The sequence below is a fragment of the Sapajus apella genome, unplaced genomic scaffold (genome assembly GCF_009761245.1).
Source record: "Sapajus apella isolate SASKATOON/1434 unplaced genomic scaffold, GSC_monkey_1.0 scaffold105, whole genome shotgun sequence".
Taxonomy (NCBI): domain Eukaryota; kingdom Metazoa; phylum Chordata; class Mammalia; order Primates; family Cebidae; genus Sapajus; species Sapajus apella.
In genome coordinates, this window is record NW_022437045.1 from 3993710 (window position 1) to 4020336 (window position 26627).

The 26627-nt window shown below is 36.5% G+C and overlaps 1 long non-coding RNA gene across 1 annotated transcript; it reads left to right on the top strand.

The window, feature by feature from the left end:
• Positions 1–1281: 1281 nt before the first annotated feature.
• On the top strand, positions 1282–12298 carry LOC116536912. The gene is made up of 3 exons (XR_004262867.1): positions 1282–1293; positions 3863–3870; positions 12205–12298. It is a non-coding gene; the product is annotated as an uncharacterized LOC116536912 (long non-coding RNA).
• Positions 12299–26627: the final 14329 nt, after the last annotated feature.

Below are 26627 nucleotides of genomic sequence, written 5' to 3' on the forward strand. Positions count from 1 at the left end.
CATGGAGGAAACTATCCCCATGATCCAATCACCTCCCACCAGGTCCCTCCCTTGACATGTGGGGATTACAATTCGAGATGAGATTTAGGTGGAGACATAGAGCAAAACCATATCAGGATGTAAAGTAGAATAAATGTGGGATCACCGTGCTCAAGAATGGTCTTGAGCTTTGCTGGTGCAGAAAGCCACGGAAAGCTCATTTTATCTTGGGAGATTAGCAAAACTGATCTATAAACCAGAATGTAAATGTATTCACTTAAGTTGTTTTCCTGGTAACCAGAATATTCCTGGTTGTCATCAATTTGCAATATAAGTGAATTAATTACAACAATTCAACTTTTCAGTTTAACTCAGAACAAAGAGATTAAGGCAATTAGCCGGGTTTGGTAGTTGAAGGGTAGGTGGCACACAAGACTTATTTTGTCCAAGATAAAATAATATGTATATGATTCTTTTTGTTATCTCTTGTCCAAATGATTAGCTCCTTTCTAAGTTGGACACTACCAATTGATAAATTGTATTTTCATACCTTTTTAAAATGTATGTCCTGAAAAATTACTACTCCTTAACACCACATTTTTCCACATTATTTGTTGTTAATATCTCCAAATAGTGAGATAAACTGCATAAAGAGTATACTAAATATATATTTATGATTAATAAAATAATAATCTTACAACATGCAGAGTCAGAAATAAACATTACGCATTCCACACACAGAAGACCTATGCCTCTTTACTTATCACAGCCCCCTCCTTAACTCCTAGAAAACTACTATACTGACATGAGACAATTATTTATTTGACTTTTAAACATTTTTAACAAATCTGTGCTTACTACTATACAATATGTTTTTGTGTTTGAACCTTTTTTTTTTTTTTTTGAGATTAAGTTTTGCTCTTGTCACTCGGGCTGGAGTGCAATGGCACAATCTCGGCTCACTGCAACCTTCGCCCCCCAGGCTCAAGTGATTTTCCTGCTTTAGCCTCTTGAGTAGCTGGGATTACAGGTGCATGCCACCATGCCCAACTAATTTTTGTATTTTTAGTAGAGACAGGGTTTCACTGTATTGGCCAGGCTGGCTTTGAACTCCTGGCCTCAGATGATCCACCTGCCTTGGCCTCCCAAAGTGCTGGGATTGTAGGCATGAGCCACTGCGCCCGGCCTGAACTTCTTATAAATAAAATCATACTGTACATGTTTTTTGAATACTGATTTATTTCTTGCTGAGGTTTTTGAAATTTTCAGTGTTGATACATGTAACTGTAATTTATTTATTTTCATCTTTTTACAGTATTCACATGTATGAATGGATGATAATTTATCATGTATTCTACTGTGGAGAAAAATTTTGTCCTTCCCAATTTTTAATTATTTTGAGAAATGCTACTCTGCAAATTATTTGTGAGTCTCCTGATACTGATGTGCAAGAATTTCTAGGCTATATTCTCAAGCCTTGGATTCTGGGTCATAGAATAAGTGCATCGTTAATTCTACTAGATACTCTCAGACAATTTTTCAAAGTCTGTACAAATTTACATTGCCACTAGCAATGTGAGAGAATCCTCTTTGATATACAACCTCACTGGCTGTGCCTGTTACTATTCATGCATCTGTGTGATTAGGCTACCATTTTCTCTCATAGAATCATGTTTTCAATTCTGACTGTCTTAGACTACAGTTTCTCTACTGATTCTCTCTTACAAACTGAAAACTACACTCTCTCCTAAGGTAGCCCTCTCAGAGAGCAATTTCCATCTATTATTTGCAGAATGGTACCAGTGTCTCTAGTAAGGGTTACAAACCCTGTTACAGCAGAGTTTGTTGATCTAAGCACTACTGACTCTTTGGACAGGATAATTTGTTATTGTTTGAGTGTGTACTGTGCATTTGGGAATGTTTTCAGCATCTCTGGACTTTGCCCAGCAGATGCTAGTAGCACTCTCTCTTTGAGTGGTGAAAAACAAAAATTAATCCAGGCATTGCTAAATGCTCCCTCAGAGGCAAAATGCACACCAATTGACAACCGTTGTATTGCAGTATCATTCCATAACCTCACTGGATTATTTAGGCTAGAATAGTTGTAACAAAATTCGTGATTTGAGAGAAGACCCAGCCTCTAGACACAAAGACACAAAATTCTTCCAGTAAGCAAACTTGACGTTCTGAAAAGAGTTGTGCCCTTAAAAATTACATGTTCAGGGAGAATGAAGAGACGTGATTTCAGGAAAAGAATTTGTTTTTCTCCATGCATTTGTTGGTTTGATTGTTTTGATAAAGTACAAGACATATTTCATCTGTCATCAATTTTGCTGGGGCACGGAAGCAGTCAGGTAGAGATATAAGACCATCAAATTCCCCTACAAAGCAGTTACAAATGTGTGCTTGAGACAGATTTGTGCTTTGGGAAACACGAAACAAACACATCTTCTTCTACTCCTCCTGCTAACTACTACTAAAATGACTGGACATTATATTTAAAGCAAACACAAGAAGACTCTGAAAGATGTAGAGACGAAGATAGACAGGTCAAGAATGTCAGGATCCAAGAGATAACAGAGTTGTGAGTTCTGTAGGTTTTCTTTCAGCTTCATATATCCCAGATGTAAAGCTGATGAAGAGCAATCTGGAAACACAAGCAGGTGCAAAGAAAAAACACACCAGAAAAATCTCTGTTTTCTCTAACCACAGGACCAGGACAAGGTCAGCCTAGCAAGACAGAAAACTTTTGGACAATAATAAAAACTGTGCCTCCGCCCTATGCTGGCAAAGACCGAATAAAAAGCTGAGATGTTCGTCCTTAAGAAACTACGAAGAGAGGCCTCAGCACCTTTGCCAGATTGCCAGAGAAAGCCAAGCAGGGAGCCAAGACTTTCTACCCTTGTGGCTGGGGATAAGGTCCTCTCCATGGTGTCACTACAGACCACGTGGTAAGCCTAAACTGTTTCCACTGGGGGCACTGAGGCTCCTCCTTGCTAGGGCAGCATCAGAGGATGCCTCATGGAGAGTCGGAGCTATAACCATTGTCCCGTGGTAACTAGACTACCCATACCATGTGTCAGCAGAGACCGCATGGGAAGGTGGAATACCCACTCCTATCCATCCCCCCATTCAATAGTAATGAGGAGTACTCCCAACTGTGGGGAAAATCCAAAGGGAATCAATGTGACAAAGAACTTGTTCTTTGAAAAGATCAATAAAACGGATAACCCTCGAGCAAGTCTGACAAAAAAAAATAAAAGAAGACACAAATGATCAATACTTGGAATGAGAAAAGGAGCATCACTACAGATCATGGAGACATCAGAAGGATAAGAAGGAGATATTACAAACAAGTAGACACACATAAATTTCACATCTTAGACAAGATTCCTCAAAAATGTTAGCACAATTCACCCAATAATTTAAAAAATTGATATGGAAAGGCAAAGAAACTGGAATAGCTAAAATGATTTTTCAAGGAATTAGGAGTTTGCCATGCTTAATAAATGTGTTTCAGTATTCACTGTGTCTCTAGCATTATTCTAGGTACTAAATATATAACCTTTAATAAGGTATGGAAAAATGTTTGATGTTTACACTCTACTGAAGGAGATAATCAGTGAAACGTGAACATGGAAAATACAGGTGGCAGTAAGTTCTATGACTTGAAGAAGGAAAGGACAAAGAAAACAAGTTAGTTCTACGAAGATGAATAAAGCATATGAGGGTGATAGAGAAGGAAGTTTTCCCATAACATGATCAGGAAAGGCCTCACTGAGAAAGACTGAGCAAAGACTGAAAGGTCACAAAGTAATCAGCTGCCTAGATGTCTGGGGAAGATATGTTTTGGAGAAGGGAAGCTCCCCAGCAGTGATGTGAGGCTGGAGGGTGCTGGACATGGAATCACGCAGGGAAGCCAGTGTTGGTGTAGTGGAGTGGATGAGAAAGAGAGGATAAGATGTCAGGGTGTGCTCAGAGATCTCTCCATATGTTGTAGGTGACTGAGAACTTTGGATTTTATTTGGATGGAGATGAGAACTTTGGATTTTTCTCTGATGGAGATGGGAAGCCATTTGAGACTTTCATGGTGAGGATCCGTGTGACCTAATTGTGGTGTAAAAAAAGAGCCTTATATGGTGATTGAAATGTAAGACAATATGGGAAAAATGTAGAAAAATTCAAAATTATCTTCTTATGGGATAAACCCAATAATAAAGAGATTACAAATCTTAAACTTTTTCACTATATTCTTTCTGACTTCAGATCCTAAGACTGATACTATTTTTTCTCTTTGTTAATAAGGTAAGTACTACAAACTCATGATTAACATGGTATTAATTAACCCAAACCCTAAGAATTAATAACTGTTGTGTGCTAACCAAAAAAAAAAAAAATGCAACTGGAGAATATATTAAATTAAATGAATTTTAGTTAGACTATAATATGTTAAAGTTTGCAAATTAATCAAAATTGATAAAGGGTGCATTAAGTACATTTTAACATAGATGAGTAAAAGAAATAAAATATGATTTAATATAAGCAGATTACTTAATTTGTATAAATTATAAAAATCTGACATGTTACTTTTCAACAGAAGTGTCTTCCAAATACTTCCCTAAGCAACTAAAAATTATAAAATAAGTGGCTGGGAGCAGTGTAATCCCAGCTCTTTGAGACCAACCCGATGGATATGGACAAACCCCATCTCTACTAAAAATACAAAAAATTAGCCGGATGTGGTGGTGCACACCAGTAATCGCAGCTACTTGGGAGGCTGAAGCAGGAGAATCGCTTGAACTCGGGAGTACATGTGCTCACTTTATAATCATAAGATGATTTTATAATCATAAGAAGAGTATGTATACTCTTTTCATAATCATAAAATGAGTATGTGTATTCATTTTATAATTTTAAGTTGTTTGTGGAAGTATCTGGAAGGAAGTATAATGGATTGAGATGAATTTATGTAATATATGTCATAACCACATTCTTTTCAAAAAACGTGTTAAACAGGTAGGCAAAACATGTGCTCTATCCCAACTGTAGGCTTCACTCTGAGCCTGCTCTGGGGATGCTAGAGTTCTATCATTTTTTAGTCTGTGCACAAGCTCTCACTGAAAGGCTTCACTAAAAATAGTTAACTAAAGTTAAAAGGAATGCAGTTGTATCATCTTTTATAAAAGACCATTGGAGATATGATGATAATTTTAGCATTATTTATTGTCAGCTTTTCATCAATATATGTATTTGTTTGAGACTTATTAGAGTTACAAAAATCCAATGTCAGACTGAACAACTGTAGACTACCTGGGAGGTACAGTTTCTGTGAATTTCATCACAAGTGTTTGTTGTTTTTCAAATTTTTCTAGTGAATTACATTATTCATTTTCTCTCAAGAATCCTTTTCTATTTAGTTAATATCCATTCTGACAGTCCAGATGGGATTCTCAAATAACTTATTCAAACCGAGAAAAGAATCCTAAAGTACAGATACTCATGTCTTCTAAAATGGGGTTATTAGCCTTTTACTTAAGTGTTACCTACCATTTCAATTTCTTTCTTCGCAATACCACATGTGCAAGTTTTACTTTCTGTTATCACGATTTTCTCAAAACTCACTACCTTCTAGAAGTTCTACCAACCAAACAACTCTCAGACACTTGTGACTGACTTCTTTGTCTTTGTATCAAAATTTAATGATGTGGGTATATAGTTTGTGTTCATCTATAAAGGTTCCAATAAAGGTATGAAATATCAAGATATTCTAAATCATAAAACTATTATATGGAAGAGTAATATGTACAAATAAAATACAATAAATCCATATTTTGGTACATTTCAGTTGGTTCTGAAGTTTTCTCCTGGCTTAGGAAAGTGAAATACATTCTTTGTAATGTTTAGTCTCATAAAATTTGCCTAATATATACAGTACAAAAGAATATCTGATTCAAACACAAATTGCAATTGCTAATTTGATTATTGAAGCATATTACTTTCATATTTCTCTTTATATTTACGAAAATACCTACCAGTTGATAAGCTTGAAGCCATCTTGAAGATCTTGGCCTTTTGAAAGTCTTGTTATAAAAAATTGCCCCCCCGAAAATAAGCCAATTAACAAAAAAAAATTAAGAATGTTTTTTCCCTCCTTATTGGTGATGGTATAACATTTTACTGAATATTATCTCTTGAAAATTGGTAAATTGTTAAGTGATTATACAACATTTTCGTTTTCAGAAAAAACTGAGGAATAAATTTGAAAATCTCTCTTCATTATCAAATCGCAATTGTATTTTATTAATCTTTTTTTTTCTTTCTTTTTTATTTTTCCCAAGACAGTCTTTCTCTGTCACCCAGTCTGGAGTGCAGTTGCACAATCTCGGCTCACTGCGACCTCTGCCTCACAGGTTCAAGCAATTCTCCTGCCTCAGCCTCCTGAGTAGCTGGGATTACAGACACCCACAACCATGCCCTGCTAATTTATATATTTTGAGTACAGACGGAGTTTCACCATGTTGGCCAGGCTGGTCTCGAACTCCTGACCTCAGGTGACCCACCAGCCTCAGACTCCCAAAGTGCTGGGATTACAGGCATAAGCCACTGCGTCCAGCCTGTTTTAATCTTAACAAAAGTGCATGCTATGCTGTCATCACATATGTTCTCTAAAAAATTTGCAGAAGCATGTATTATATTGTATTGTCTCAAAGTTATTTTTCATATTCTTAATTTTTCTCCTCATTTTTTCTGTTATCAATTGTAGAAACAGGAGAGATTGTGAAATTTTAAGTGTTTTTTGTATAAATGGTGATAAATGTGAATAAATTCATATGCAATAAGTTTAGAAGTAATAGGTATCTATTACTTCACATCATTCCTCAGGTATATGTTTCCTTTGAGGTTCTCAGCTATTATATTTCTTAAAGAAGAAACAACTTCTTGTTTAAGAATAAATAACTTACTTTTTAGTTTTAAAGTCATCAATTAATTACAATTTTTCATTTTCTCTTATTTTGTCTGATGAACAGAAAATATAATTGTAGTACATCTTGAGATTTTGTTTTTATTTTCTTCATTAAAAGCCCTTTCCTGAGACTATCCAGTATAATATGGCCATTAAGAAGCAAATTCATTCCTAGGTGCTCACAACTTAACAGTTAAACAAATCAATATTCATAAGGACAACTCCATTACTGCTGTCAAGTGATTTTCATTGTTATGAAACTGCATGATCTCAGAACTTTAGAAAACCTCAGAGAACAGAGACCCCCAACTCTCCTGAGAGCCCCAGTATAGCCCATCAACATCAACAATTGGTAGTCACCAAGCTCTGTCAATGACAGGGCCTCACTGAATGGCAGAAGCAAAAAGTCTATGATTCTGCTGACTACCACATAGATGTTTTAACATGCTTTGAAACTGAAGTGCTCTGTTGTGTGGATGCTGCCTTACTAGCAAATATATCTGTAAAAGAAGAAAAAAAATGTTATAGAATTATGCCCAACTTTGCAACTGCTTTCCATCACATTTTCTATCCATAACACAGCAGTGATCTCTCATTCTGTATTCTAACTCAAGAAGCAGCAAGAATATCTGCTTTTCTTAAAAACTTTTGCATTGACTATAACATGAAAGCTCAAAATTCACCATTTACCATTTCATCATTTTGAAAGGAAGTAGCATCAGAGAAAAAAAGGAAATTAGCTGTTCTATTTTACTGGGTTTTCAAAAATGGAGTTTGTTTCTTCGCTACACTCCAGGCATGCATCCTTCTAGTTCTTTCTAAGTTGTCCCTAAGCCTTTGCCTAAGGGTTTTTACTTTCTGTCACTTCCCTAATTTCCATCACTAGTGATTAATTTAAACAGATACACTCAGTTGTTTCTTTACATCTCAGGCACCTAACCATTAATTTTTGCCATCAAGAACCAGAGACAAAGTGGAATGAAATACATTCTTGAGCTCACCTGTGAAGAGTTCCCTCTCCTGTACAGAAGGAAAACAGAATATATCCTGTATTTAAGCATCAGCTAAAACCAACTGTAGTTACAGTTTGCCCTACTCTGCCCATCCCTCAGTTTAGCAATATGTACAGAACATGCATTATGCCTAGAACAAGCTGTGAACACCACCTGGACTGGCAGGCAGACAACTAACTGCAGTGTTTTAGCGCCGTCTGGTGTTAGTGCCTAGAAATGCAGCTGGCATAATTTACCATATTTAGCATGTGACAGGTACTGATCTTTCTGCTGTTTTCAAGGAATTTTCTGTTGTAATCAACAAACACAACTGAATGTAAAAACATATGTATTAATTGTTGAAAGAACGAAAAATCTCACAATAGACTTTTAACCTCTGCATCATTTTATTTCTATTCAATGTTGCTATTATTTCTCTGAGGAAAAGATTTTGAACAAAAACAGTATACAGCATACTCTTTTCAAAAATATACTCATTAAGGAAATATAGAGAGTGCCTTCGATTTATTTAAAATTTCTTTTACATTTCAGGATGTTTAGGGGAATGTTAACATTAAACAGCAAAGAGACTAAAGTAATCAGAATTGCTTCCTTTATTTTTTAAAAGCTTATTTTTCTCTGGTGTAACTTTACAGATAAGAAAATTACTCTCAGAAAATTAGCTTGAAAATAAAAGTAGTTTGATTTGTCTTGCACATGATTTTAAGTGTCTGACTGAGCATTTTTAGACTATTGAAAGAGATCAGAAGAAATAGCCAAAACCAACTTAATCCTAGAAGAACTAGGCAATCTGAACTTACGTAAGAGCAAAGTAAACAACTCACAGAGCAGTGAGGGCCCATTTAGCAAATGAGTTTTTTCAGTGAACTAAGGAATAGTCTTATAAATCCCTAAAGGCAAATCATTTATCCACGCTTCTCATATGCCTTTTGGACCATATCCATGTCAAAATTAAAGTCACGCACATGGAGGAAGATACACATTACAAGGAAACCACTTTCTCTTGAAATGTTACAACATTATGCCCTACTTAATGTAAAAACTGCCCAAGCCAATGTGCTACAGATGAAAAATAATTAAAGGCAGTGGCAATGTCCAGAATCTAATTATTAATGAATTTGAGAAATATGACCAATTTTGATATCCCTAGTTGTTATATCCTATTTCATAAGCACAAAAACTTTTTATCATTACCATGTAAAATAGGCATAATAATAATATACCTACTGCCATGCCAGAGATCATTCTTAACTTCCTCTAGTGAGCAGTTTGAATTTAAATTGAACTTTTTTTGAATTCACAGTTTAGAAAACCAAAGCTCCTTAAATTGAAAAGTAAAATGTCACATTTGTTTAGCTTTTAATCAAGTAAAGCACAAAGAAATGATTACCAATTCTTTATCTATTTAAAAGAATGTAAGCCACGGTTACTTTTAAGAAGTAACCATTTTGTTAAAGTAACGACACCTTATATTAAGTTTCAACTCCAGATGGCACCTGGACATGGGAATGCTAACACATAATCATGACAGAAGGGGGCAAGGCCCTTGGAGCCATGTGCAAGATTCTGTCCTATGTCCTGAGTCCCCACTTGCCCTTGCAACACAATGGCATTTTCCTTCCTGCTTGCTGGTGCCTGCTGACACCCACTTCTGAAGTCAAGAGTTGGTGAATCTAGTGGTCTGATCTTTTAAGTAAGCTCAGAGCCTAATGCTCCCTTCCTGACTCAGCCCACTGTGATCTTGGCCATATTCTCAGTGTGACTTCTGTCTAGGCACTGACTTTCTGTCCTAAAGTCACACTGCTCCTTTCTGCAGAAGCCCAATAACAGGTCTGAAATTTCCAAACTCATCTTCTTTCCCTACCCCACTGGGAATTTCTAAACGCCTTCTGGGCACATGGGAGCTTAGAAAGAACATGCATGGAGGAGAACAACTTCTGCTCTTTTTCTGTCTGAATGTGCTATCCCCACTTCTCAATTAGAATGGCTGTGCTATTGCACACTGTGAAGTGATCTATCCCCAAATTCCCAACTGTGGAACTAAGTATAGCCCTTTAATATCAGCTGCCTGGATTTCTTTCACTCTTCTGTTTTTCCTGTAAAAGATGTCTGCATTCTCTTCCTGAGCGATAGCAACTTCCCATACATCAACATCTCCTACCTCAGAATCATTCACACACACACACATACACACACACACCACCCTATTCTTCTCTAGCACTAAAAATAATGGAAAGTATGTAAGAGGAGGAGTTAGACCACCAAGAAGAGAAAAGCATACAGAGTGAATTAAAAAATGTCTACTTAAGTAAAATATTGCCTTGACATTGCTACTGATATGTGTTAGATAAGACTCTCCAGATAAAGGGATTTATAAGGAACACTTTCCCTTTTCCATTATCTGATTTCTTTTATTGTTTAATTTCTTGTAAATGTATTCAAACTCCCACCTAGAGTTACATACGCATGAGTGGAAACACAAGGCCATTACTTAGTCCCTCTTCAAACAATATTCTCTAAACATTGGTTCAACCTCCTATTTGTGTTGACATACTGAACCTAGCTAGAATCTGTCTAGCTTTTTCTTTGTGTCAAAAATAAAGGACTGATTATTAGTGATAGAACATTGCATTTTTACTTATTTGGAATTCTGTTTTACTTCAAAGTCTTCTTCATTCATTGCCAGATAACATTAGTCACTAGTATTTACCAGGGATCTAGATACTTCACTTGGATATACTAAAAGAGGCATTTTTCACTACGTCAATTTTATAAACTATGCCATATCTCAGGAGGTATATTTAAAGGCTCATATTTAGATGGTAAAGTACAGTGTTCACTTCCATGTTACCGTACTAGCCCCTGCATTATTTCAGTTTAGAAGGAAACAGGTAATAACAAGAAATGTCAAACTTCAAGAGGCTTCAGTTGGCTGATCTCATCGTCAAATATAAGGTCTAAGTTGCCCAGTATGGGATGCACCTCTACCTCCAACAAAAATCAACAAGACATGCATTAAGAGAAACAAGACATGATGTCCTATTTTGTGCTCAGATGTATAGCCTATGTTGCTAGAAGCAGGGTCATTTTACTTTTCCTCAGTTACCTAAGGCCGTAAGTGAAAGTCTGGCTTAACTGGCACTATATTTTTGTCAAGTTTAGTGTCTTGTATAAACTGGCTCTCTATAGTCCTTGGACCGGCAGTCTTTAAATGGGGCTCTACCATGGTAACTGGATTACCTTTTGTCTACTAAGTAGTTTCTCTGGCTGTAGTCCAATTCCCCTCCACTATATACTCAAACAAATTCCAGAGTGATTTCTCTACAGTAAAAATATGGTCATGACAGATCAAATTCCTTTAGCTTTCAAAATAGAAATAAAACTCTCATATTGGTTCATAAGGGTCTTCATTTCCATGTCTTCATTTTCAATTACACTCGAATTTGGTCATCGTTCTCATCCTTGCTATTCAAAGTCCCTGGAACAGCAGAATTTAGTGATTCATGTGGCTCTCTGAACTAGAATCTACATTTTAACAAATCTTTATGTCATTCTTAGGCACATTAAAGTCTGAAAAGCAGTGGTATATAAAATATTAATATGTTAACTATTTGCATGTATTTCATACCTATAAAAAACTCAAAGAGTACTCTTTTAAAAATGGTTCATTTATTGGCAGTAAAATTCATATATGTCTATATATTTTTCTTTGTCCATAAAATCTCAAAATATTAGCAAGACATTGGTCATGAAACTAAACTTCATTAACCTATCATATTTTATAAAGGAATTTGAGATGTATATTCCCAAGGGGTGCCAGAACTGCAGTCAGGTTTGCAGTTTAGGAGGGGCAGTATCAAGGGCTCTGGTTCCCAGCTTATTGAAAAACCCTTCTAAAAGCAAATTCCTACTGTTCCTAAACCAATCAGGGATTGGTAGGAAAGGCTCTGAGGAGGATATGAACATTCCTCTAATATATGCAAGGCCACATTAGTCTCAAACCTGAAAACAGAATCTACATTTGCCAAAATTATTTTACTTCTGCCTATTTCCAAAAATTAATTGAGTAAAGCCATTTTTTATTATTATCTTAATATTTTACTTGTCCAGTTTTTTGGGATAATTTTTGATATTTATGTTCTTTAATTTAAAACAAATCTGTATATTAGGACCAGTTTATTTTAGCTCATGGTACTTTTGTGGTTGAAAGATAAATAATGTCACTAGATGGAATGGCCTGGCTGCGAGTTGTCCAGGTTCTTGGCTTGTGGAACAAATAATTGAACAACATGAACAAATAAAGCAACAAAAGAATGAAGCAAAGAAAGCACAGATTTATTTATCACCCTCTACCAAGTGGGAGTGGGCTACAGCAAGCAGCTGAAGCACCCTGATTTTGCACTGTTCTTTAGGGTTTTTATTAGACTAAAAGAATTTGGTGACACCCCTGGGTACCTTTTAGAGGCCAACAATTGGTCAGACCCTATGCAAATAAAGGCTTAGTCCATGACCAATTAGAGACTGAAGTGAAGGCTTGGCTCAGACCAATCAGAGGCATTTCCTGTTTGTGACATAGGGGTGAAAGAGTTTTGTAGAGGGAAGGACCTCTGACCCCTTGTCACTTGGGCATGGAGAGGTGGGGTTTTCCTCTCAGTCCAATTCCAAGAAGTCAGCTTCAGGTTGGCCTTAGGCTCCCTGTCTTTAGACCCTATTCTCCTGCCTGAATAATATCCTAGAAACCTCAAAAAATAGTTTGATAAGTGAGTAATATAAAAATAAAGGCCAGTGCATATGCCTAACTTGTTATAATTTGTTATTTATGAAATCATTAAACTGCATATTATAAAAATGTCCAGCCTTTAAAATTGGCTAGGAAGAATATTGATTTTGCTTGCACTTTTCTTAATATTTTTATTTTATAAATTTCTATTACTAAACTCAACACAAAAAGAATGAAAATCAGATGTTTTACTACATATTTTCCTACATAGTATGTTTTGAAATCTCAAAAATCAAATAAAATCCCATTCTCTTGTGTTCTTTTCCTTTCAATTTATGATCATATATAAACAGGGCTAAAAAATTACTGTTTTATAACTTCTAAACATTTATTCACTAAATAAGCTAGAGAGTAAATAAAATGTCATAAGAAATCTTTACACATTAGGAAATTGCTTCAATACTTTAGAAGTGCTTGGAACATGGTATTCTCTCAAGAAAGCATGAAAAAAGGGATTTTAATAGAAATTTAACAGATAAAATATTTGTATTAATCATGTTAGCATATATCATCTGATAAAGTAGGGTTGTAGACATACATTTTTACTATTAAAATGTATTTTAAGTCTAGGTGTGGTGGCTCATGCCTGTAATCCCAGCATTTTGGAAGATCAAGGCAGGCGGATCTCTTGAGCTCAGGTGTATGAGAACACCCTGTGCAACATGTCAAAACCACATCTCTACCAAAAATACAAAAATTAGCCCAGGATGGTGCTTTGTGGTACGTGCCTGTAGTCCCAGCTACACAGGAGGCTGAGGTGGAAGGATCATTACTTTAGCCTGGGAGGCAGAAGTGGAGGTTGCAGTGAGCTAAAATTGTAAAACTGCATCTGCCCTGTCTCAAAAAAAAAGTATTTTTAATGTTTTATCTTCTTTTTAAATAACTTATTTATCTCTTAAATGGATTTGAAACCATTTATATAAATAATTATTAATGCCTTAGATAAATTTATATCACGATCTTCCCTAAAGCTTAGTAATTTTGATTTATTCCTTGTTTAGTATAAATACCTCTTCTGTTAATATCTTTTAGTAATTCTTTTGAACTAAAAGGCATTAGCAGACATTCAGAACTAAGAAAATGAATACCATGAACATACTCTCACCAAAAAAATTGAAAATAAATGAGATTAGTTTGGCTAAGTATTAATAGAAACCTCTTTAGCCATCTGAGGTTTACTTTTGTGGAATAAGACTGAGACAAGCTAAGTTTTATTATTTTTATAATAAATAATTTTGCATTATCTTTTTTCCTGCTCAAATACCCTCCTGCTTAATTGGAGGTTCCCAAACTTGCTTGGTTCATGGCACCCTTAAATAATTTAATATCGCTTACTAACCACCCTCAAGCTATTCATAACCACAATTACATAATAATGAAGTATGTGTGCCTACTGATCACAAATGTAACTGTAACTTCTCAAACCCTGAAATCATATTGGACACGTCCAGTGTCATTTCTTATTACACATTGATTTTCATATAGTATGTGCTTTTTATCAAAACATCCATCCCCACCAAAAATCCAGTTTCACAAAAATGTGACGTCATAAAAAGAAATGAATTACAATCCGAAATTCAAATTATGAACTACCTTAAGCTAGTAAATTACACATATAAAAAAGATGTCCTATATTCTTCTGTTTCTCTCAAAAACTGAAAATATCCCATTGTGCCAGTTTATGGCAATACCCCCAGACATCTTGGCACATAGTTTAGGAATCACAAGATTTTTTTTTCTTAATCTTGAAATTGTATAATACCATCAGACTACATGAAAGTATTGGTCTCATAATTAAATATGTTTGTTTATAAGGATCCATTTTTATTTGTAGTATTTTCAGTTTAAATGAATCCTTTAAATTCTTTATAATTTTTATTATGTTTTTCCTATCAAAAAAATATACCGAACACCTATATGTTGAATCCCTATTCTCTGTCTCCTGAGTCTTACACTTCCCTGCTCCCTTCTGTTGATTGGTTTTTATTTTTCTCCACCTTCTGAAAAAGATTCTGAAGTTATAATTCTTCCATATCAGTCTTTTTTTTTTTTTTTTAAATGGAGTCTTGCTCTGTCACCAGGCTGGACAGCAGTCTTTTAACTTTCTTGAGTTTCAGTTCGGCCTATCACTGCTTGAGGTGTGTATATTTCATATAATACAGTCTGCTATGGCTGTATTATATGAAAATGTTGGGGGCTTAAACAACCGAAGTTTATTTTCTCACAGTTCTGGAGGCTGAAGTCCAAGATCAAACTGCTGGCAGGTTTGGTTTCTGGGGCAGCCTCTCTCCTGGGCTTACAGACACCATCTCTTCCCTGTGTCATCCCATGGCCTCTCCTCTGTGTGTGCTCACTCCTGGTATCTCTTCTTATTCTTACAAGGACACTAGTCCTTTGGATTAAGATCCACCCTATGACCTCATTCAAGGAGGCCTTTATTACCTCCTTCAAGGGACTATCCCCAAGTACAGTTGCATTTGAGGTTAGAGCCTCAACATACGAACTTTAGGGGCACATAATTCAGTGCATAACAAGGTGTATACATAAACTCTTAAGTGTTTTAATTTAAACACACATCTTTTTCACTTCTCACTTCTGTTAATTTTAGATATGCCTTTTAGCTCCTCTTTCATTTTTTTGTTTTATCTATTTCTCATTCCATATAGTTTATGTTTTTCTGACTTTAGCTGATAGAGAAAAAGGGCACCTCCTAAATTGTACTGCTAAAATGTTTTATACAGGAAGGATATCCTTTTATAAAGGATATCCTTTCTCTGCTATAATCTTTATCTTTCGTGTTGCAGAATGTCTCCATCAGACCCACTTTGTTGGTTTTCCTGCTGCTCTTGTCTGTTATCTTTCTGTAAGTAGAAAACCACTATGATACCATTTCTAGTTTTTGTTTATAAACAAAATTAAAGTTCTGTGAATTATCCATGGCTCTCTTCACTGTACACCTGCTTGCTTTCAGAGTCCTCTTTCTTTGGGTGGAAGCCTCATTGATGTGCACTGACTGACTCTAATGAATCTTTCAGCACTTTGCAATCTTATTGAATGTGAAACTGCAGGCGTGAGAAGGGATCTAGTAGTTTCCATTATCTGGTCATCTGATTAAAATAATTGGAGTTTATTTCTGAAGTTAAAAATAGTCCACTTATCTTTCCTTCTAAAAAAGTATGTATGGAAGAAAAAAAACCCAGAATGCACCACCTTTGTGAGATTTTTAGGGCTAGCCCTTTATATCTACTGATTTTTTTTTTGAGACTCTTTTTCTTCTTTGATTCTCTCTCCATCGCCCAAGTGGAGTGCAGTGGCAGAATCTCAGCTTACTGCAACCTCTGCCTTCCAGGTTCAAGTGATTCTCCTGCCGCAGCTTCCCGAGTAGCTGGGACTATAGGTGCACACTACCATGCCCAGCTAATTTTTTATTTTTAATAGAGACAGGGTTTCAACATGTTGGCCAGGATGGTCTCCATCTCTTGATCTCATGATTCCCCTACTCAGCCTCTCAAAGTACTGGAATTACAGGCATGAGCCACCACGCCTGGTCTCTACTGATTTTATATTGGATGTAAAGTACTTTCTTCTAAGTACTTCTGTCAATAGCTACCTTCTGTCAATGGAATCTCAAGTTCCCAAATCTGTCCATCAAATAGGTATTAATGGAGGAATAAGGATCATAAATACCTATGGCTGGCTGCTTAGGAGAAGAGATTCCTCTCGCTCAGGAATATAAAATCTGTGTCTGTAGTCTAGGTGAGCAATAGACATAGATGTTTGGATGACCTTGGAATTTGCTAGTGGTTTCAAATCCACAGACTTTAAGATTGATCATGTAATTATACTCTCTGTTTAATAGGAAAAAGATGAATATTTAATTGTCCCTATGTCAGTAAAAAGTCATTAACCTACAAGTGCTCCCAGCCTTCCTTTGACTTACCTTCATAAAGGATCTTCTAAGTTGTCCCATTTGGGTCTCTTTTCTACTCCCTCTGCTTTATGGAGGACCTTTCTTATTAGACCTGATGTTCTGGCTTTTGTGAGGAAGAATTGGAGGAAGGCAAGAGAGTATGAAGAAAATGTAAGATACACAAAGGTTACAGAAAAATTGTGATGTGGAGAATGATAAGCATGGGAGCAGCTTTGGGGTGAGTCAGGTGGACAGAAAAGGAAATTCAGGGGGGTTTTAAGCCCTATTGAGTTCCCATTATTATATGATTTTGAAATCACTCCTGCTTGCCAGGACGTTTCCTTTTTAACAGTGGGGTTGAGTTGCCCAGGTCAGCATTTCAAAGTGTTATATTTGATGGTGGTAATAGGAGTTAAAGCCAAGGTTTGAAGCCAAGATTTAAAGCCAAGCTGTCAAACCAAGCTGAATTTCACATTTAAATCACCACCTTCAATCTGAGCTGCTTATGTGTTTGCACCAAGCCTTCTTAAATTCTGAAGAAAGGAAGAAAGGAAAAATCTGAGCCCAGCATGAGCAGGGATGGTTTGGGGCCACCACCAGAAAATAAAAGGGAGTGTGTAGAGACCACACTAAAGTTGGAATTTTGACTTAGGGGAATGCCTGATTTGGTCCTGGATGTTCCAGGCAGAAACCCAGATTTGTACAGTGTTATTCCAGTTAACTCAATTGAGAAAATGTTTTAAAATTCCTTGGAAATACCAGAAATTGACTTTTAAGTGAACACCAAATTTCTTACAAAGATGCCAGACCTAATGTCTTAACTGGTACAAAGCTTCAGCCTGGCTCCACCTAGTACAAACAGCCTGTGGACATAGTCTTGGTTTGGGGATTCCCATTCGGAACTCTCAAGACAAGCAACTTGAGGCAAGAAAATTGAAACATTCATAGAGCAAAATAGGTAGAATTTAGAAAGGGCTTTCCCCTCAATTAATCAAAGATAAGAAATTCTATACCTCTTTTCACGTTCAAACACTTAAATCAGTTTCATTTTGTTTTAATTTACAAAAAATTGAATCAAACACATTGATCCCAAACTGTTTTTACAATTTGTTTTTTTATGTGAAAGTTTACCCGAAATTTCAAAAGATACAGATTCAACTTCATTTGTATGCTTCATAATATTTAATAAGACAACTAGAGTACAAATTGTTTCATTTCAATATGGATGCATGTCCAGATTGTTTGTAGTTATTTGACCTTCCCCCCCTTATTATTATGCTTTTATGCCTTATTATTTTTATCTCCACAGCATAGATTCTTAGAAACGTGACTGCTGAGCCAAAAGTCTCAAGAACTGTGAAAATTCAGATTTTCGCCCTTCCTGCAAGCTAACAAGGTAGCCTGTGACAATTTTACAAATGTTGGCAGATGACGTGAGATTCAAGGATAAGAGAAAAGCAATGGCTTATTACTCATAGCAATAGCATTTGCACCACTTACCCAAGTCTCAGTTCTCATAGTGTGATGTAGAAAGGGCCAGGTACTCACCATAGGTTTGGTTACAACAGAGGAAACTAAACTTAAGAAACTTGAATCTCTCATAATTACCAGTAAACACACCAGCTTTTTGCTCCACATTAAGATATCATCTCTGCCTTCCACAGTTCTTCACTATACAAGTATTTTTGAAAATATAGTTTGGAACAAAGGTAATCTGTGTCTCTGCCTTCAAGAAGTACAGAAATATGGGAGATCCATAGAAAATTGTCTCCTAAAAAAGTGCATGTGTGTGTGCTGTTGTGTTTTCTTACTTTCAGTAACAATTGTCAAATTGCTTTCTAAATAAAAGCTGGAGAAATATAATACTATAATACTTGCAGAAGCTAGTTTCCCTACATCTCACTAGCCTTGATATTATCTGTTCCTCTAATTTTGTTTGAATGGTAAAAATAATATTTAACAGTTGCTTTTATTTCATTTCTTGGACTACATCTGAATTATGTACATTTTCATAATTTTATTAGGTATTTGTATTTTTTCTTCTAATATGCCCATTTATGTTTGCTTTTTATCCTAGGATTGTTTTTTGTTTGCTTGTTTTCTTTGTAGAGACGGGGTCTCACTATGTTGCCCAAGCTGGTCTGGAACTCCTGGCCTCAAGGGATCCTCCTGCCTCAACACTAGAATTACAAGTGTGAGCCACTGCCCCTGGCCTTATTTTTAATTATAAATTTCTAGGAAGAATTTTTGCTACAGATAATAAATATTTATTACAAATACTTTTTCTACTTTTTTAAAGCTTTCTTAGCTTTTGCCATATACATTCTAAAATTGGGAGTTAGTAAAATTGTTATTCCTTAATTTCTTTCCTCTTTCAACCAAATCATATACAAGTACCTTACAAATTTTCTTTTAAAATTTTTATCATTTCCTTTTTGTATCAGTGTTTAGTCTAACTAGGATTTATTTCTATGTAGTGTTAGCTGACAGTTTATCTCTGATTTTGTTGAATTGCTAGTTACATTAACATCATCTACTTAATAAGCCATTCTTTTGCAACTAAATTGCAATGCCAACTTTATCATATTTTAATTTTTCACATATATTTATAAATACTGTTGGTCTCTATGTTCTGTTCCTTTTTTTTTTTTTTTTTGAGAATGAGTCTTGCTCTGACACCCAGGTTGAGGTGCAGTGGTGTGATCTCAGCTCACTGCAACCTCCCCTCCTAGGTTCAAATGATTCTTCTGCCTCAGCCTCCTGAGTAGCTGAGACTACAGGCTCATGCCATCATCCCTGGCTAATTTTTGTGTTTTCAGTAGAGACTGGGTTTTACTATATTGACTAGGCTGAACTCGAACTCCTGACATTGTGATTCACCTGCCTCAGCCTCCTAAAGTCCGGGGATTACAAGCATGAACCACTGCACCCAGCCGTATCCTGTTCATTTAGATACTTGTTCATTTCTGTGTGAATATCATATTGTTTTGATTAGAATATAATCCAAAATAATGTAAGTTCCCCACCCAATGGCATACAGGTAAATAATTAACTGACTGTCTTCAGAACCTTGACTTGTAACGTTTGCCTATTTCTGTGGTATAATTATTCCATCATATCTGATTTAAGGGTACTAATATGATGTCACTTTTGTCTGCATTGAGAAGAGAGACACACAACTTTCATGTCTACTTTGTTCTTTACAATGTGATGGGTTTCTTTTCTTTTTAATTTCAATAGGTTTTTGGGGAACAGGTGTTATTTGGTTACATGAATAAGTTCTTTAGTGGCGATTTCTGAGATTTTGGTGTACCCATCATCTGAGCAGTGTATACTGTACCCAGTGTGGAGTCTTTTATCCCTCACCCCCTCCCACCCATTCTCCCAAGTCCCCAGAGTCCATTGTATCATTCTTATGCCTTTGCAACCTCCTAGCTTAGCTCCCACTTATGAGTGAGAACATAAATGTCTGGATTTAAAAATTGTAATTACCTATTCTTTGAAAGTTTGGATTAACTTATCTATAAAGTCATCCTTGCCATGTATTGTCTTCGTATTATTCATATGAATATGTGTTTTTGTAAATGTAACATTTGTTACAAATAATTTAGTTTATTTAATGATATAAGATGATTCAGTTTCCTATCTATTCCTAATTCAGTTTTGGTAGTAATTTTTCTGCAAATATGTTCACTTATCCTAAGTTTTCAGATTTCAGCCAACGAAGTTATTATGATATTCAATGCTATCTTTTAAATATGCACTGTAGCTAAATTGTGCCCCCTTAATCATTTCTTAACAAAGTATTTCTGACTTTTGTTATCTTGATCAATTTTGTCAAAAGTTTGTCTAAATGATTTTTCTTTGAAAGACATTTTTGCCTTTTTGATCCTCTCAATTATGACTTCATTATCATTATTTCTTTTGCATTCTTTTATCCTTAAGAAGTCTTTTCCTAAAATAAAAATTTAAGACTAAAAATTTTTAGCTGGGTGTGGTGGCACACAGCTGTAGTCCCAGATACTCAGGAGGCTGATGGGAGAGGATCTCTGGAGCCAGGAGGTCAAGGCTGCAGTGAGCTGTGATGCACCACTGCAGCCTGGGTGACAGAGCAAGACCCTGTCAAAAAAAAGAGCAGGAGAGGGGAGGGGAGGGGAGGGGAGGGGTAAGGGGAGGGAGAAGGGGAGGGAGAAAGGAGGGAAAAAGGAGAGGGGAAAAGGGAAGGGAAAAAGGCAGGGAAGGGAAAGGGAAAACGAAGGGAAGGGAGGGAAGGGGAAAAGGAAGGAGAGGGAAGGGGAAAAGGAAGGGAAGGGAGGGGAAAAGGAAGGGTAGAGAAGGGGAAAAGGAAGGGACGGGAGGGACAGAAAGGAAAGGAAAGAGAAAGGAACCTCTATACATTTTTTTGTAAGTACTACTTTAGCTGTACCCATCAGATTTGATATATATTTTGCTATCATTTAGTTCAAAATAGTTTCTAAATTTCGAAATTATTTTTGAGTCATGATTAGTTTTAATTTTTCTTTTTTTTTAACATCTTTATTTCTCCCTTCATTTCATTGTTTATCCAGTTAACATTCAAGTTTTAATTTTTCAACTTCATAACACATAGCAGTTAAAAGTAACATTTTGTTAATTTTTTTCAACTACATTTCAGTTTTTGCAGATCTCTCCAGAGATTTCTGTGTTTTATACATTTGTCCTTAATGTGAGCAGGACATGCTCCAGCTGCCCTCGTGGGACTTGGCCTCAGGCTCAAGGCTCTAGAGTCCATCCCACATGATCTAGCACCTGGGATCCTCTTGTCTCAGGAGACTACCTCTTATGAGAAGCCACTCAAAGATTGTTACCTTTCATGGTATACACTTGCCATCTTGGCTAAAGCAACCTGCCTTAGCAAAGTGAGGAGAGAGGTCAGCAACTGGGGGAGACTAACCTTCCACCATTTTGCATAGCAAGGAAGTATGAGTTCTAAACATGCTCACACTGTAGATGAGGGAAGCTTTATTTTATTTTTAGATTTTTATTTTTTTGAGACCTGGTCTTACTCTGTCTCCCAGGCTGGAGTGCAGTGACACAATCATGGCTTATTGCAGCCTTGACCTCTCCAGGCTCAGGTAATCGTCCTACCTCAACCTTCCAAGTAGCTGAGATTACAGGCATGCACCACCACATCCAGCTAATTTTTAAAATTTTTGCAGAGAAAAGTTTTCACCATGTTTCCCAGGCTGGTCTAGAAATCCTGGGCTCAAGCAATCCTTTCACCTTGGCTTCCCAAAGTGCCGAGATTATAGGCATGAGCCACTGTGCTGGGCCTGAGGGAAGCTTTGAATGAGATAAGACTGAAACTGTGATATTACAAAACTTATGTAATTATGAAACTATGCCAAAATCATCTTTAAATGACAAAAAAAAAAAAAAAAAAAATGGCCGGGAGCAGCGGTTCAGGCCTGTAATCCTGGCACTTTGAGAGGCCGAGGCAGGTGGATTGCTTGAGCTCAGGAGTTTGAGACCAGCCTGGGCAACAAGGTGAAACCCCATCTTTACTAAATACAAAAAATTAGCCAGGCATAGCGGCGTGCATCTATAGTCGTAGCTACTTGGGAGGTTGAGGCAGGAGAATTGCTAGAATGTAGGAGGCAGAGGTTCACACCACTGCACTCCAGCCTTGGTGACAGAGCGAGACTCCATTTCAAAAAAAAAAAAAAAATTATGAAGTTGCATGCCAAAAATTTTGTCCAGAAGCTAGAAAACAGCCCGCAGATCAGGCTTTAAACTTTAGAAAACCCAGGACTATATATACTAACAAGTTATATAACGAGAACTTTCTTGTTCTTAGAATTTTGTCTAAACCTCAAAGCAGAGGACAGTAGGTAGGAACTCTGCATTCTAGGGAGTGATCAAGAAGCTGCCATGTCTAGCATTCCAGGGATTGCTCAGCAATTGCAACCAGTTGTCACTCTGCCCAGCCCATATCGGCAGAAGATTGAGGTAAGTCTAGAAGAAAGAACCTGTGCTGGAAGTAGGTTTTTGGCCTATAGATGAAGAAAAGAGGAGAAATGCTGCCCCCTCCTCACAGTGAGCTCCAAAAGAGGGCGCATTCATCTTCTTACAGATGGAAGTTTCTGTAAGAAGAAGTTGGCACCTCCCTCCCTGGCTTGATGTTTGCACAGCTGCTGGGAAGTTTAGTTCCACAGGAGTGCACCAAAATCAACTGGTGAAAGAATTCTTGGGAGAGTTCAACTTGCATGCCCTGGATTTGGTAACCAAGGAAGAAAAGGAAACTTGGAAGCATCGAAATGATGGGAAAGTGGAAGTGAAAAGCAAGGAAGAACAGAAGAATAAACAAACTTTCTCCCACCTTTTCCTGCTGCAGGACCACTAATGATGGGGCCTGAGCTAGAGAGAATTTTCCATTGGATGTGAGATTGAACCTGATTGGAAACCTTAATACCTCTAAGTGGATGGATCTGCCTCAAATACTATTTAAAAAATGGGAAAGAGAGACGAGGCAGAAAATGTTTGAGGCAAAAAGACAAACACATTTGCTACTTGTGCTGCTTTGAGTTAAGGGCATTCAGTAAAATGCAAAGCAAATATAAATTTAGATAGAGAATAGATACAATTTAGCATATTAAAGTGTGAAGTATCATGTAAATGTTTATTCCTTTTTTAGTAAATGTTAATTTATCTCTGTTTTTTCTATTTTTTTCTATTAATATGAATTTTATTTATTTTCTAATGTTGAACTATCCTGTTAGTTCCATAATGGATGGATTTATGATGAAATACTCTTTTAATATGTTGATACACTGTTTGCTAAATTTATAATTTTTTAACATTAATATTTATAATTAAACTGAACTATAGTTTTGTTTGTATTTTCTTTTGTTTGTGTTACCTTATCTTTAGGTTTTGGTATCAATCTTCTATAATTTCATAAAAAGATGTTTACATGTTCATTATTTTTTCCATGTCCAGAATACTTTTTGAAACACTGCCAAAACTGGCTACTGTTCCTTTGTAAAAACTTTTTCTATAATATCAGTTTCTGTATACTTTCTATATCTTGTATGGGCAATTTGGTCATTTGTATTGCAAAATGCAATGCTAAATTGACAAACTCACCATCATTTGGTAATTTTTAACATGGGTCTTAGCAATAGATAAATCAGTCAAGTTTTAAAAGATAAAAAATATTTGAGCAATATAATTACCACTGCTTCAAATTTTATGACTTAAGGCCTACAAATGCCTATATTATGATAGTATTTGTGGGCTAAAGGACTTTTGTCTATTTTCCTGATCCTTCTGTCTGTATCTCTGCATAACAGAAGGTGGTCAATGGTGGTGCCTGCCTCTTGATTAAAAGTAGGGAACATCAGGTAACTGACTTCACTAGGGGATGATCTACGAACATGTGAGAATATCCAATGTAAGAGTGATTTGGGAGGGCACCAACTCCTAAATGCAATTCTACAAATGTCATTAAGACTGTTGCCCTGGTCCTCCCAATGCACAGTAGTACAGCACATAGGCATTGACTTTGAAGAGCTGCAGGTGGACTCGGAATGAGGAAACAGAAAACCTCATTGCAGGCACATTCTCTTCATGAGGACAGTGTCTTGCCTCCGATTGTCAAGGTAATGACCACTTCCTTGGGTGTTGAGCTCTGGTGACCCACTCCTTCTTAGGGTCACATCTTCCCTCCAAGCAGGAGATTCCTTTCAAGATAACCTCATGCTAGCTCCCTTTCATGGGATTCACAACTGGTCTCCAGACATCCGTATCATTCCTCTGTTATCTCCAGAAGAGTAAATGTCTCTCCATGCAGGCCCCTTTACTCCATTATCAAGCAGAGGCAGTGCCAGCCTCCTGTTTTTATTTTTCTCTAATGAGAGTGAGTCTCAACCCCTTAAGCTGTCTCAGAGAGAGAATAAACATCTACTCTATAAAGAGAGAATATTTTAAATATTAACATTCTTGGAACTATAGAAGAAAATAAGCGAAAACAGGAAAATCTGAAAGATAGAATAGTAAGGGGAAACTAACTTTAGAACTTTCTAATATAAAGTTACAAAATTCCTAATCTTATCTGAAATCAACAGTGTTGGGAGAAAGTCTGGGGCTATTGCTACAAACATCAGAGAGTGTAAGACACAGATGTTTCCAATCTCTCCCAATCCCAAGGAGACACACACTTGGGCTGGGCAAATTAGACTTTATCATGGAATGTGGTCCAGCAGTAAGACCTTACTAGCCTACTGCTCTCATTCTTGTAGGTTACATGTAGATGCCGTGTGGCCAAAGAAACTACAAAATTGTGCTAGAAGCAGCCAAAGACCCCAAGGAATATTGAAGCCAAGCGAACCCTTCTTACCAGAAGGAAGAGAAGCTACAGGTCTTCACTAGCATGCTGTCAGGCAATGCAGCAAGAGAGCTATTGGGGACAGAAGGGGACAACTGTCTCTCCACAAATTGAAAGAAAAAATTCATTAAAAGATCCAAATAGTTACAAGGATTCAGTACATGATAAAGGTAGAATCTCAAATGTTGGAGGTAAGATAGATTGCTCAAGAAAACAGTTTTCAGACAAAGAGAAAACTACTTAGAAACACATATATGAGATCAAAACTATACCTAAACATAAATAAATTCCAAATGTGTCAAATATTTAAATTAAATTATAAAGCCATGAGAACACAAGTCAGTGTATACATAAACACATATACATATATACTTGTAGGTATTTTATTTTTGAAATACAAATAGAAGCACTATGCACCCTGCTTTGCATCCTGCTTGTTTCTGCCTAATGATACATGGGCACACACATACATCTCTTGGAAGATTAAACCAGCAACTGATAACAGTGGCTGCTTCTGAGGATGAGAACTGATGGTCTTTGAAAGAGACTCCAGATACTTTATGCTTTTTAAATTTTTGTCCCATTTACGTATATTGCACATTATAAAATAATAAGTAAGTTCTTAAGGAAGCAAAAAGAATTCAAGATAAGTGAGTTTTGAGGAACTATATGTTATGGGCTGAATTGCATCTTCCCAAAATTTACACCTGGAAGTCTTAATTCCCAGTACCTTAGAATGTGACTATTTGGAGATAATGTCTTTAAAAAGGTGATTAAGTTAAAACGAGGTCCTCAGGATAAATACTAATCCAATCTGACTGGGTGACCTTACAAAAGGAGGAGATGATAACACAGAAACAGAGAGAAGACCACCTGGAAACAAAGGGAGAAGATGGCCATCTACAAGCTAAGGCAAGAGGCTTCAGAAACCAACCTGGTCAACACTTTGATCTAGAACTTCCAGAATTGTGAGAAAACAAATTTTGGATGTTGTTGTTGTTGTTGTTGTTGTTGTTGTTGTTGAGACAGAGTTTTGCTCTTTTTGCCCAGGCTGGAGTGCAATGACTCGACCTCTGCTCACTGCAATGTCTGTCTCCCAGGTTCAAGAGATTCTCCTGCCTCAGCCTCCCGAATAGCTGGGATTACAAGTGCCCGTCACCACACCTGGCTAATTTTTTGTATATTTAGTAGAAACACAGTTTCACTATGTTGTTCAGGCTGGTCTGGCACTCCTGATCTCAGGTGATCCACCTGCCTCTGCCTCCCAAAGTGCTGAGATTACAGGTGTGAGCCACCATGCCCAGCCAATTTCTATTTTTTAAGTCACCCACTCTGTGATATTTGGTTATGGCAGCCCTAGGAAACTAGTATTACACACACACACACACACACACACACACACACACACACACACACGTATATACAGATATTTACATAAACATACATACATATATGCAGTAATGAAAAGTTGAAAACTGAGTTTAATTGGATTTTGTGGCTTTTCTCTGTTGTACTAATTGGAAATGAACCTTTTCTTTAGGAGTTATATTAATCCACTTGGATATTAGCATTCTTTACTTTTTAAAGAAAACTCAGGGTTTTGTCTTTTTTTCTAA